Source organism: Talpa occidentalis, unplaced genomic scaffold, assembly GCF_014898055.3.
Source record: "Talpa occidentalis isolate TD23 unplaced genomic scaffold, MPIMG_talOcc4v2.1 talOcc4.731, whole genome shotgun sequence".
Classification (NCBI taxonomy): Eukaryota; Metazoa; Chordata; class Mammalia; order Eulipotyphla; family Talpidae; genus Talpa; species Talpa occidentalis.
The window spans coordinates 8,729-23,666 of record NW_023605119.1 but is presented as its reverse complement, the minus strand read 5'-3'; the positions used below and the strand labels follow the sequence as shown (position 1 = coordinate 23,666).

General features: G+C 38.8%; 1 pseudogene; it reads right to left on the bottom strand.

Annotated features, from left to right (window-relative positions):
* Nucleotides 1-212: 212 nt before the first annotated feature.
* On the bottom strand, nucleotides 213-5,683 carry LOC119233304 (regulator of microtubule dynamics protein 2-like; annotated as a pseudogene).
* Between the last annotated feature and the right edge of the window lie 9,255 nt (nucleotides 5,684-14,938).

Below are 14,938 nucleotides of genomic sequence, written 5' to 3'. Positions count from 1 at the left end.
TTATTTACATTCCTTTTGTCTATACAGTGTAAATTACCTCAGATATTAACCACTACTGAATATGGTTTTAATTATAATGTAAACCAAAATAATGACTCCTTTTTATGTCTTGTTAGTAGTAGAAATATATGAATAGAAATGCATAATGAAAGTACCTAAATAATAGCAATTAGGCAATGAATAGTCAACATGGGAAACATCTTAAAAGAAACTTACCCTCCTTCACTTTCTGCTTCTTCTGAACTATTACTTGTTGCTGAACTGTGAACTGTGGCCAGCCTCTTTTTTCTGGCTCTGTGCTGAGGACTTATCTTATGAACTGTTACCTTCCCTCCAAGTTCACCCTGTATATATTCCTCCAGCTTTGGAACGGTTTCCTTAAGAACTCTGATCTCTTCCTTGAGTTCCTCCATATTCTTCAGTACTTCATTTAACTTTTCTAATATTTGAAGTTGTCTTCTTTGAAATATCGCTGCTGTTCCTTGACTATTATGCATTTCATGTTGAAAAGCGATGGAATCCAGTGTATTGCCCAGAGAGAGAAAGTTAGGCATGTTCATTGCCATCCTTGGCTTATGAACCTTGTGATACCACAAAAGCAGCAAGCTGATTCCAGTAGTTCCCACCATTATGCCGAGGATCAGTTCCTTGTTTGTGGAATGAGGCATGGCTTGCTTTTTGTTTCTAAAATGAAAAGCATAAGTGTGAATGAATATTGTTTCTGGCTTTGCCTAAGACAAAATTAGAGCTTTGTTTATCAATTGAAGCCGGGCCCATCTACATGATAAAAAAAGAGAACTTGATAAATACTAAATCATAAACTAAAATATTTTTTTAATTTTTTATTTTTTTTAAATAATAAATTTTATTTTTATATTCCTCCATACAATTGCAAACCCCCCATTCTGACCCCAATCCCTCCCCTCCCGCCCCCCACCCCTAAATATTTTATGAGTACTTGCCTCTATAATGTATGTGACCCAACAAAATATTTACTTTAAAAATATCACTGATGTCTAAAGTTTTACCCTGAATTTAGAATCTGTATTCTACATGACTGTTCTGAACCATACTCTTTACCATGTATTTATTAAAGGTGTGAGAGAGGAAAAATCACTATACATTTGTGAAAAAACTAAGAATTCAAATTCTTAACTGTGTCTGAACCTTTCATTTATATAAAATTAATCAGTGTATAGATACCTGGATCTTATCTAATATTTAAGGAAGGCGATGGAGAAATTGTTGCTTATTAGCATCTAGTTACATTTGCACTTACATTTAGAGTGACAGAAAACATTTTTTTAAAAGTCAAGGGATTTAGAATATAAATATATTAAGGAGCTCTGGCAAGTTTGTAACATATCTTCTTTGCTCTGATCCAGAATTCCTCTGGTCTACACATTTCTATTTCTGAAATATAAAATTTTTATTTTCTTTCAAATTTTAAGTAATAACAAAAAGTCAGTTTTTGACTCCTTTCTCCTTTTGGGCTGTCATCTTTTTGCATTCAAGGCCCAAATTTTGGCCCATCTAATTCCATATAAATTGAGTTACTTTAACCATATACAGCATAATCTTTCTTTAGTATATTCCATCTTAGTTAATTTTATTACTTATCTCTGTTCTTAAAGTTAGAAAATCATTAAAGGAAAATAATAATGTAAAGCACTCTTATGAGATTTTAGAATGGCAATATTAGTACTATGACAAATTTTTGTAATTAGAGTAAAATATGAGACTTTTTTTTACAAACTTTGAAGTACCCAAAATTATTTTCCCATTGTTAATCCATATTTTTAAGTAGGTAAACATCTGTGTTAAATTATATTAGCAATTTGGGAGAAATGTAACAAATAATAGAAAACTGTCCATTATAAAAATTAAACTTGCAAGTTTTTTTTTTTTTGGGTGGGGAGGGAAGCTCGTTTTTCCTAACACCTTCTCAAGGAATAGATTATTACAACAATATCATCTATGATCACTGAGAAAAAGGAAACAAATGAATATTAAGTCCTGTTATCTCTCCAGATTTCCAACTGGAGGCAATTTCTGGAGTATGGCACAGGAAAGGGAAAAACAAACAGAGCCTGGTAGACTCACTGAGATAAATGGATCAGAGTTCAGGGATCAGAGTTCAGAGATCAGAGTGCAGAGAAACTAAAACACCTAGAATTTGTGCAGCCTGCTACTAAAAATGAAGGAGAATTAACTCTAGAAATATGCATAGGGATCGCCTTGAATCTTTAGCTGAATACCAGCCTGCACATAAAGAAAGAGAAACCCTGTAAGGCCAGACAAAGAACAATCTTCAGGGAAAGAGCAATTACCAGGGAGCTATAATCTGAACCATTCAAAAAGATTACAAAGAACTAGGAAGTATTCAAGTTCCCACCAGCCACCAGAGAGCGCTTGTAAAATACATGAGACTTTCAGTAGAGACCTCAGAAAGGTAATGCCTTGGTAATGGGGTTAAATGAACCCTAGGGTTAAAACTATTTAGACTTGGGCCTCCCCTGGTGGCGCAGCGGTTGAGCGCAGCGCCAGTTTGATCCCCAGCCCTCGGGCAAGGAGGGTCCTGCTGCACCCGCTGCTCCCCTCAGCAGTGTATTTCGTCCGTCTGACTGTTCTGTTCCCTGCTCTGGCTCTGGCGAATTCTCTCACCCTCCCGCACTTCTGACTGTACCCAGTGCTTGTATAAATAAATAAATAAATCTTTAAAAAAAAACTATTTAGACTTGACCTACATATATATTAAAAATGAGCCTCCAAAAGATCAAACCAATTTTAAGTGCCATTAAGTAGTCCAATCCTCTTTAAAGGAACAGAACAAAATCCTGAACTCAAAACATAAATCAGTATGTTGATCATCCAGCCAAAACTTACAAGACATGTAAAGAAGCAGAACCATTCATCCATAGTAATGAAAGAAAAAGGCAGATTACACAAGCAGATTCAGGAAGGTGGGTAGATATGATGCTAGCAGCTTATGAAAATTCTCTTTGGTGGTTTCATTGTTTTAAGTGAAATCAGAAGCAAAATAAACAGCTGAGAGTGAAAATGGGGAAAGAGTATTGGAAAGATGAAAATTCTGAATTGTTGTTTACTTGAAATGTGGCTTCTAATGGCTTATTCTATGACTTCAAATACTCAAACAAAGCATTATTGTTTCTTGCATTCTACATGGACAATTATATGTGATGTTTCACATGGAAGTGTATGTAAGAAATAAGCATCTAATTTCAAGAAGATTGCATGAAAGATTTCTCTTTAGATTCCTGAGCAATAGACTCTATGCATTGAACACAGGAAATATTCTATTTGATATTCATAAAATGTAAACAAAGACTAGTGATTTTAAAATAATAATTTCTGAGAAATTGTCGCAGGTATTGGTGAATATTATACCTAAGAGAATTAAGACTTCTCTTAATTCAGGGCTCCAGTAAATGCCTGTTTGCTCAATCTGATTTGTCTATCTTCAGGGTAGTTTACCTGTTATCAATGTTTTTAAGCCAAAGTATTTTTACTTAATTAGTAAAACTATGAACTGTAAGTCTAACCATTAATCTACTCCCATCCTATCCAGGAGATACACCAAGCAGTACATTTGGATCAATTTATATTTCAACTGAAGTTGTAGGTAATTATTATTAGTTGCTCAATTTTATTTCCACAAAAAAAATTCTAGCACACTAAATAATTTTGAAAGGTAATTACAAAAAGGCATAGATATAAGAAAACTCACTATATGCCCATGACTTACACTGGGATCTCATCTAATAATCATACATCAAGTTTGATTATCTTGTTTCTCCCTCCCCCAAAAGATATTCATATGCTGAATCCTTAATCCTTAATGAATAGTCGTATGCTGATTTGGGGATATATTAAAAGGAATGTTCCTATTCTAATTGCTTTCTTGGCTATTCCTGCTGGGGCTTCCTTGAACTTCACATTCATAAAAAGACATAGTCTAGCTTTTCATTTAATAAGTAAATAAATGGAAGTAAAAAATCTACCTAGGAAGGTGATGTTATCCCTGAGATAGTACCAGGTTTAAACAGGGAGGGGGAAAGAGTATCAAATTTAGTTAGACCTTTTCCTTAGGAATTATTCCAATTCCAAATGACCTTATGAAGCATATTATCTCTATTTTGCAGATAAGCTAACACAGGCACACAGTTGTCAAGTCATCTACCCAGGGTCATCAGACTCCCAGATACACTGCTGAAGGATGAAGACGCAGGAGAATGCTGACTAGGCAGAGGTGTTCAGAGTTGAAGGATGACTTCAGAACTATGAAAATCAACTGGGAAAAAACCCAGAATCAATGCAGCAGATACTTATTTTACATAACTGCAATTACAGACTAACTCAAAGTCAAGCTATGTTTGAGTTTTCTGTCAGTATAAAATGAATGTGCTTCTCGGCTAATCATTTAAAAACCATCTCTTGTGAGAAACAGTAGTGTAGGAAAGTAATAAATCAGAACATTTGCTAGCTTGCAGTATAATTTCAAAGGTTGTATTATTTATGTTGTAACATATAAACTATCAAGTTAAAGTGTAAGTTGTAATTTAGTATAAAACGTGACTTTAAAAAATCTAAGGACAAGGTAATCTGATTCTAAGTATCATTTCTATTAAAAGTTTACATTTGTAAGGCATTAATAACAGTGGAAAATGAGACACTTCAATATAAATTATTGGCATCTAAAATTAATGTGTAAAACATAAAGGTTATTGCCAGAGAGCCAAAAATTCTACTGAAATAATAAATCATCAAAATGTTGGACTCTAATTTTACATGATTCCTTTGTAGAAACTGTCATGAAAAATTAACTTACAAAAAATTATTTTTCAAGTGTTTTAGATGTAAACATCATGTTTTACCAAGTAACTGTAACCTTTTTCAGCATATACCTACCATCTATTAGCCACTTAATTCATCAGCGATTTTTAGGGAGAAATACAAACTCAAGCAATGTAAAAATTTTTTTGCAGGGAGGAAAAGGAACATTACGGGTCTGAAGTTTACGTTTCCCAGGAGAATTATTCTGAAGCCTTGAATCAGTGATCGGATTGCACACGAAGACCTGCTTAACGTGTTACTTTCTAAGTGAATTCTACCCCTCATATTTCATCAGGTTTCCATTTTCCCTATTTTATAATTGATCATTAAATGTAGGGCTCCCTGATGTTTGGCTTATTTGCATATACTTGTCGCACTGAAAATCAGGTCTTTCTGTGCGAAAGTTAGGAAATCTGAGTAAGAGCAAAAGAAAACAAAAAACGTCTGCTGGAGAGTGAAGACCCTGGGATCCAAGTGAGGAGCGGGCAAGTGCGTCTGGCAGAAGCTCTCTGGGGTGTGCAGGGACCTCCCGGCCTCAGCAGTCCGCAGCCTGCCCCCACGGACCCCACAACGGGCGGCCTGCGCGGAAATACCGGCGACCAGCTGGGCTGGAGCTCCCGGGCGCCGGCTCCGAGGGGGGCGCCGGGGCAGCCCCGCGGCCCGCGCCCGGACGGGACCAGCGCAGCGAGCGGCGAGCGCGACCCGGAAGTGCAGTGGCGCCGCCGGAAGTGCCCCCCGCCGCTCGTTCCCCCCCCTCCGCGGGCGGCCTCGCCCTCCCGCGCGGCCCACCCGCCGCCGCACGCACCTGCTTCCCCGGGCCTGTCTGCGGTGGGAGGCCGGGCACCTGCGGGCGGGCCGGGCGGGAGAGCAGCAGCGGGCGGAGAGCAGCCCCGGAGCCCGCGAGGCTGAAGTCCGGCGCCGCGGCCGCAGCGTCCTGACCCAGGCGGCGGAGGCGCCGGGGGAGGAGCCCGCGCCGCTCGCCTGTGGCTCCCGTCTCTTCACGCGGGGATTTCAGCTCACCCCGGGCGGGCGCCCAGCGCACCTTGACAGAGGCCTGGCCTCGGCCGCCGCTGGCAGTGCCGCGCCAAGGCCGGGCTTCCCCCCTGGGCCGCCGCGCACTGACTCCGGGCCCAGCGTGAGGCTCGGCGCCCGCTCGCCACCTCACCATCCGCTCGGTGCCATCACCCTGCACGGCAGAGCCACCCTCGCCCGGGCGCCTTAAGAGGGGGTGACCTTGTGTTGTGCACCTCTCCAGACGCAGCCTTCCAGGCTCCCGCAGAACCGGGTCAAGCGCACACGTCTTGTGCCAAGGACTGTCAAACCCACAACCACGTTTTCCTAACTTCATTGAAACTCACATCCACCTTTAAGGTGTAAAGTCCCCAACCTCTTCACACACCCCCCACTCCACCCTTCTGCGTCGACTAGGATGAAAACCACTGTCTTCGCAGATGTCTTGACATTGACGTCTTCACGTTCCCTAGTTTGTGTCATGAAAATAAAATCATATTCTGCCAAATAAACTTAAAAGTTGCACACTCTCTTCTGTGTTGTCTTCGCTTGGAGCGTTATTGCTTTAAATTTAGGCTTACAGAAAACTTACTCGTGATTACTGAATTCCCCACCAACGTACTCAAAAAGAGTAAAACTACTCTATATAAAAATGGAAGACTAATTTTACAATCTGAATTGTAAAGGCAACAGCTAACAAATTACCCCTCTCCCTCGTCTGAAGGGGAGCAAGCCAAGGAGCCAAGGCACAGCTGGACTGGCCTTGCAAAGAATCTGAGCCCAATAACAACAAAAGTTGTCTCTGGGCAAATTAGTAACTTCAAAGAAAGACCTCTAGGTTTATGACATTGCTAAAACCGCAGTTCCCCGAAAATAAGGCTCTAAATAGGGTAAATTTTAACAACCATCCACGTATTCCTCAATGCATAGATAACATCAAATAGAGACATTAACCGGACACCTGCCCCAGCTTTCTCTGTAAAAATTCTTGGAAATGTAAAATGTTCTCGTTGCAGACTGTATAAAATTCTCATTAAAGGCACAGAAGTTGGACAGCTTTCTGTGCCTGCAGACTTGATTCTTCAATAAGCTCATTCACTTTTGCTTGGCTCAAGTTATTTAAGTCAACAATACAATACTATGTACAGATAACGATTCAAAAGGATATTTAAGACCACGATTTTGGGACTTTATACAAGCTGCATTCAAGAATAAGGTTAGCCACAATAATTTTAGTAAAACGGTTACATGTGGGAAGACCGCAAACTAATACTTTAAGATTTGAAACCAGTACAGCACTCCATTCTAAGAACCACTTTCGCTCACATATATTATGGCTTGCAAAGATAGAATATGATGCTAACATTTGCTTTTATTTAGTCAAAAATAATATAAATATATCATGCAGGGTAGTAACAGTTTTATCTATTTTTAAAATATTTTAAAATGTAAGCATAAATTTCTTTTTAAACAACAAATTTACAAAAGAAACTATTGTCTCTTCAGTAATATTTAAAACAGGTCTAAGCATCTTGAAATTTTTAAGTGTTTCCAGAAGGAATCCACTCTGTTGTTTATTGCTGCATCCCATGCACATAACACAGAAGAGGTCCTTAATAAAAATTTGGACTATGGGCTAAGAAAAGGGCCTTAGCAACTCTGCTGCAAGAGGAAGGTGGGAAGCTGGCAGTGCCTTGTTCTTCAAGTTCAGGAAGTCAGGTAAAGCTGGACTTTTCCTGTATAACTATAATAGCTGTTCCTCTGCCCTTCCAATATCTCTGTTCTGTTCAGAGTAAAACTAATCTGAGCGGCAGAAACTCTGATAGTGGTAGCCATTTGGTAAATAAAAACCCAACAACAAAGAAAGAAGCTTTCTTTGCCAAGCAGTGCGGGGATGACATAAAGAAGAAGAAACGATGCCCCGCATCCCTAGGAGGAGAATATATTGGAGGAAAACAAGGTGAATCTTGAAGTTGCTGTTTGTGGTGGACTGAAGCTTATGTTTCCCCCAAATTCATATATTTAAGCCTTAATTCCCATTGTAGTGGTATTTGGAGGTGGAACATAATCAAATCATGAGGGTGGAGCCTTTAGGAATATAATGAATACCTTTATAAGAAGAGTTAGTGAACAGAGCTTTTGCTTTTCCTACCAAATGAAACTACAAGGAGTAGGGTACAAGGAGTCCTGTAAGCCAGGCCTCTCCCCAGAATCCAACTATATGACACCATTATCTCAGATTTCTAGTCTGCAGAACTGTGAGAAATAAACATTTGTTATTTATGTCACCCAGCCTATGCCACCCAAACTAAGCCCAAACTAAGCCTCATGTATTCATCCCAAATAATCGAGCATTGCAATCTGGCACCAGTGACGGGCCCTTCACAATTTGTACCCATTAACATTTCTAGCATTTCCATAGCTTTCCACCAGACATCATCCTCCATTTCAGCTATAGCCAAAAGATACCTCATCATCTTTCCATAATATGTTCAATTTAGGTTAGGAATAGAGGTTGGGGGGAAGAGGAAATATAATTACATGTCTAATACAAGCAGATTTTTAAAAAAATTTTCCTTGGAAGGAATACAAGAAAATTTTCCAAAAAATTTCTTCAGGACAATGCTGACATTAGACCTTCTAAAGGAAAAATACTTTCTTTGAAAAAGGCATGAGGATACATTTATCAAATACTACCTCTAGGTTAAGTTATTTGTAGAATATATTATTAATCCCTTAAATACAATAGAATAGTTGACCCCAATAACCCTGTACTGAATGAATCAGAAAGGATATTTTAGAAAGATATGCAAGAAAGAAAAATGAATAATATTTATGAACTGTAACTTACTGATTCAATGCTAAATTATTTTATTAAACTACCTTATTAAAATAGACATTTTATGAGAGAGTTTCCATTTTGTTAGGAAACTTGTTTTGAAACAGTCATTTTCAGAAAGTCTGATTGATACTAACCTTGCTCAGTGATTATCAGCAGTTTTTCTGTGACACTTCAAGCTAAGAATGAAGTTTCTTCAGAAATTGCAGAAGAATATAAATCGCATTCTTACACTGATTTTCTACAATCATGCTGTTCAAAGCACAATCTGGACAACACTGTAAAATAGAACTCAACAGATTCAGAGCAGAGTCTTTTTGCCCCTCCTCTCTGCTCTTTTTTCTTAATCTTCAGAGAAAATGTTCAGGGACATTCTCGACAGAATGTATGTCAACATCACAAGCCAAGGTCAGTTTCATTTTTTGTAGCAGATTAAAAATAAAGTCAAATGTTCACCAGTTAGACAAAATATTGTTACACTATATATGCGTATGCACAAATTAGTTAAAATCATTGAACAGTTTAATTAAATAAGTAGAACAAAAGATTTTCATTTAGAGCTTAGATGCTAAGTCAATTTTGTGCAAGGTTCTACTGGAAAAAATTTGGGTTAGCAGCTTTCCCAACCCATTGTTCTCTGACTATACAAAGAAAAGGTATTTTCCTCTCGAGAGGAGATTCCTTTCAAGAAATTTTTCAGTATATAGAGACATCCTTTTGGTATGCAAATCTGTAGAGAGAATACAGTCTCCTGCCGCAACAAAACCATGCTAATTGAACAACCATTGATAAAATGCTTTCCATTTTATAAAAAATTGAATTCCTATCATTAAAATGAAGACACATATTTGAACTCTCACTTAGAGGAGAGAGTCTAAAAGGATGACAATTGAAATTCACCACTATGATTCTAGAAGAAAGATGTCTCATAAAGAAGGTCATAAACACATATGGATTGTGATCCAAAATATTTATAGTTTGATTGTTTAGAACTGGAAACATATTTTATCATGGAAATCATTCTATAAATTCTGGTTTGTTTCCTGAGTAACCCCATAAAATCCTTCATAAACTATATACCAAAACGTATGATTTTCAGCTAAATTCTTTCTCAACTGCTGATTTTAGAAATCATCAATCTGTTGCTATGAAATTTGCTGCCCCCAAAGTTGCACATTTTCCTGACAGATGCAACACCTAATAACTATCCAATTTAAAGAGCAACCCCCCACCCTTCACCTTTGGTGCTTACTAACTAATGCAAATAAACCTCCCAACCCACCCACAGCTCTACCTGGTTTCTAGACATAAAAAAATGACCCATTTGGTCACAGGATTCTTTGATTTTCCACCTGAAGCAAAACAACCCCTGGTGCTCCTTAAAAAAAATGACAACTCCGAATGTAATTACACATACTTCCTCTCTTAGTATGGAAACCTCTCATTTCTCAAATAGAAGGGAGCATTTCTTTCTGACTTAAAGACTGGGTAGTCGCTGATGGTGTTAGGGGGAAAAAGATGTCCTAAAGCTAATTCCATACAGGCTTTGTGGACTCCACCCCTACCCCAGGCCAAAGCCAGACACTGGGAACTCCAAATCCCATCACCACCAAAGGGAAGGTCAGGGCTGCCCTAAAACAATGGGGCAGGAAATATAGTTCAAGAGATGTCTATAATGAATAAATAAAAGACCTAACAAATTTGAATAATTTAGGTATTTACATACAGAAATGCAACAAGACTTTATATGATGGCAATAGCTTCAAAGATTTTCATACAATATTTAATTATAAGAATCTAACTTTATGCATAAAGGCACTTTCACTATATTCCTTAACATTTGTGATTATGAGGACATGACCATAAGTAAGTAGCATTATTTTCTCCTCTTTTTAAAATATAAACTATAAAGATTGTTTATCAAAACACTACATTGTGGTTTAGGCTGTGGCTTAAAAGGCATCAAACATCTAAAGAGAAAAAACTCCAGTTGCTCCAAATACTTTAAAAATGCTTTAGTGCCACCAATTATCTTTCAAAAAACCTAAGAAGTTTCTATGAACCCCATTTCTCCTCTTATTACTATCTTATCTCATACCTTTCATTAGCAGAAGCTTGAAGAGACAATTTTCCAGTTGTATGCTGGTTTCTTCACTTCCCAACCACTCATCAACACATTGCAGAAACATTAAAATTGCTCTTTCCGGGACAAAGTTCTGATTTCCCAAATTAGTGGTGTTTGATCTCTTTAGAACAAAGTTTCTCAATCCCAGGCCTATTGATTTTTTTAGACAAGGGACTTATTTGTCATTGGGAGAATTCTCCATTGCAGGAAGTTTAGCAGCCTCCCTGGCCTCTGCCTCTACTAGTTACTGATGGATCTATAAGGTAACATAACTTCCTAGAATTGTAGTCCTTAATGTACATGAAGCAGCAGAATCAAACCAAGTAAACTTCCCTAGAGAATTAATTAACAATTAGGTAGGTTTGTTCAGCGATGCCCCAAATTGAAAAAATATTAAGTTCTTAATTTCTGTGTTCTGGATGATTTTTCTTAAAAGTGTGGGCCATGTCTTATTCATTTTTCTATCCTCAGTACTTGACATTCAATAATAAATATCTTGAATGAATAGCTTGATTAATAAATTAAAATACCTATATATTTGAATTATTCACTTTTCAACCAGAAGCTTTGGTCAATGTGCATATACTGGCATACCCCTCTTTTGTTTTGTTTTGTTTTTTTTGCTCCCCACCTTATTACCCTGCACAGATATTGTGGGTTCTTGGGGGTGTTTTGTGTTTTTTACAAACTGAAGGTTTGTGGCAACACCACACAGGTCCATCACTGCCATTTTCCCAACATTATATTTTTCACTTCATGTTTCTGTATCACATTTTGGTAATTTTATCAATATTTCAAATATTTCATTATTATTATATCTGTTGTGGTGATCTGTGATCAATAATCTTCGATGTTATTACTGTAATTGTTTTGGGGGCACCATTAATAGTGTCTTTATAAGATGACAAACTTTATGCACAAAGGTATGTGCTCTGATGGCCCATCCACCAGCCATTCCCCCACCCTTCTCACCTCAGGATCCCCTGAGAACACAAATATTGGAATTAGGGCAGTCAATATCCTTACAATAGCCTCTAAGTACTCAGGTAAAAGGATGAGTAGCAAGTCTCTTACTTTAAATCAAAAGCTAGGAATGATAGTTTCGTGAGGAAGCAAGTCTGAAGCCAGGGCAGGCTGATAAATAAGCCCCTTGCACAAAACAACCAGATTGTGAATGCAAAAGGAAAGTTCTTGAAAGAAATTAAAAATGAGACTCCAATGAGCATACGAATGATAAGAAAGCAAAACAGCCTTATTTCTGATAAAAAGTTTTAGTGGTCTGGATAGAAGATTAAGCCAGCCACAATATTCACGTAAACTAAAGCCTAATCCAGAGCAAGGTCCTAACTGGCTTCAATTCTATGAAGGTTCAGGGAGGCAAAGAAGCTGCAGCAGAACAGATTGAGGGTTGTGGTTAAAGAAAGAAGCTGCCTCTATGGTTTAAAATGCAGATGACACAGCAAGTGTTGTTAAAGTAGCTGCAGCAAATTATTCAAAGTTCTGAGATAATTTACAAAGGTGGCTGCACTAAAACAACAGATTTTTACAGCAGCCAGAATAACATTATATGGAAAACAGATGCCATTTATGTCTTTCATAGATGGAGAGGAGAAGTCAATGCCCATCTTTAGAGCACTAAAGGACAGGCTGACTCTCTAGCTAGGGGCTACTGCAGCTCAAGAGTTTCAGTGGAAGCCTATGCTCTCTTACCATTCTGAAAATACTAGGGCCTTTAAGAACTATGCTAACTCTACTCTGCTTGTGGCCTATAAATGGAACAACAAAGCCTGGGTGGAAGCATATTTATTTGCAATATTTACTGAATATTTTAAGCCTCCTTTTCAAACCTACTGCCCAGAAAAAAAGAGATTCCTTTAAAAATATTACTACTCACTGACAATGCAGCTGGTCACCCAAGAGCTCTAACTGAGATATACAAGAAGATTAATGTTGTTTTCATGCTGGCTAATACTGCTTCTCTTCTGTAGCCTGGGGATCAAGGAATAATTTCAACTTTCAAGACTTCTTATGTAAGAAGTAAATTTCATAAGGCTGTGTAACTGCATAAAAAGTGATTCCTCTTATAGATTTGGGCAAAGTCAATTAAAAGCCTGGTGGAAAGGATTCACCATTTTAGAAGTCTTTAAAATGTTCAAAATTCATCGGAGGAAGTCAAAATACCAACATTAGCGAGAGTTTAGAATAAGTTACATCCAACCCTCATGGATTCCTTTGAAGGACTCAAGACTGCAGTAATTGCGGATGTAGTAGAAATAGCAAGCGAACTAGAATTAGAAATGGAACCTGAGATGAGACTGACTGACTTCAATCTCATAATAAAACTTGAATGAATGAGGAACTGCTTCTTATGAATGAGCAAACAGTGGTTTCACGAGATGGAAGCTATTCCTTGTGAAGATGCTGTGAACAGTGTTGAAATAACAATAAAGGATTTAGAATAAGACATGAACTTAGTTGATGAGGCAGAGGCAGGTTTGAGAGGATTGACTCCAATTTTGAAAGTTCTACTGGGAGTAAACACTTCAATCAGCATCACCTATTACGGAGAAATATTTCATGAAAGAGCCCATCCATGTGACTAACTTCCTTGTTGTTTTATTATAAGAATTGCCAGTCACCCAAGCTGCAGCAACCACCACTTTTCCAGCAGTCACCAACCTCCAGTCAAGACCTTGGCCAATGGCCTCCCTGGTGATGCAGGTGGTTGAGCGCAGCGCTGTGAGGCTGTGCACAGCCTCTGCAATGCGGGTTCGATCCCAGACAGCTGGGGAGATACCCACATGGCAGGGCAGACCTCTCTTGTCTCGTCCGTCGCTCCCATCAGCAGTGTATTTCATCAGTCTGCCTGTTCTGTTCCCCACTGTCTCTGGTGAATCCTCTCACCCTCCCACACATCTGGCTTGTACCCTGGTTCTTGTATAAATAAATAAATCTTTAAAAAAAAAAAAGACCTTGGCCCAGATTCTGACTCACTGAAGATGCAGATGATAGTTAGCATTTTTCAGTAATAAAGTAGTTTTTAATTAGACATCATAACAAAAGCATACTTAATAAACTAATTGTAACATTAAATAGAACGTTTATATGCACTGGGAAATCAAACAATTCTTGTGACCTGCTTTATTGCAATATTAGCTTTACCATGGTCATCTGGATTCTGACCCACAATACCTCGAGGTATGTCCTGCTAGAGAGGAGAAGCAGCAGGAGGAGCAGCAGGAGGAGGTGGACTGGGAGGAGGAGCAGGAGCACAAGGCAGAGGAGAGGGAGGAGAAGCAGAAAGAGAGAAAATATTTCCCCTTTTCTCCACAGGAGAGGAAACTGTCCCTGCTTTTCGCACTCTCTTCAGACAGGTGCATTCTTGGCTCTGAGTCCCACTTGGCAGCTCCCAGCCCTCATGCCCCAGCAAGCATTCATGGCCTGAAATGAGGCAATCATCGCATGAGCAGCAAGCACCTGTTCTTTAAGTACTTGGCCGACAGGTTTTTTGTTATTATCCAGCTTAATCATTTATGTCACCATTGTTCTCAGCTTGCCAAATTCCTTTTTCTCCTACAAGCTAATTCTCACGATGTGTCTATCCAGTGGACACAAGCAAAGATTTCATGGAAGAGGTGCCAGCATGCTTTCAGCATGCTTTCTGTCCCCTTTACCAGGAGGCACTGTGGAGCTTTCCAAGTGTTTTCCCACGCTTGTGTCTGAGCACTACCGCAGCTTCTAGGCCAGCAGGGCAAGGGTCTTCATTTCCCTTTTTGTAGACAAGGAAACAGCCTCTCTGAGATTAAGCGTGACTTATCCAGGTCACACAGTAAATAGCAGCCCAGAGCTTTGCACCTGCACTTGAGGGTTCTTTGTTGCCTCTCTGGCTCCCGCTGAGCTGCTGGTGCACATTTTTGGGGCATGTTGTCTGAGCAGTGATGGCAAGCTTAGGCTCAGACAATGGGTGAAGGAAGGCAAGATAGTGGTAATGACATTTGAAAGCACAAAATAAGAAATTCATTTTTAAATTCCCCCCTGCACATTGTTTTACTCAGTAGAAGAAAGCTTAAAAAGCATGAATCACTCAAAATGCTATCCTTTATTAATGA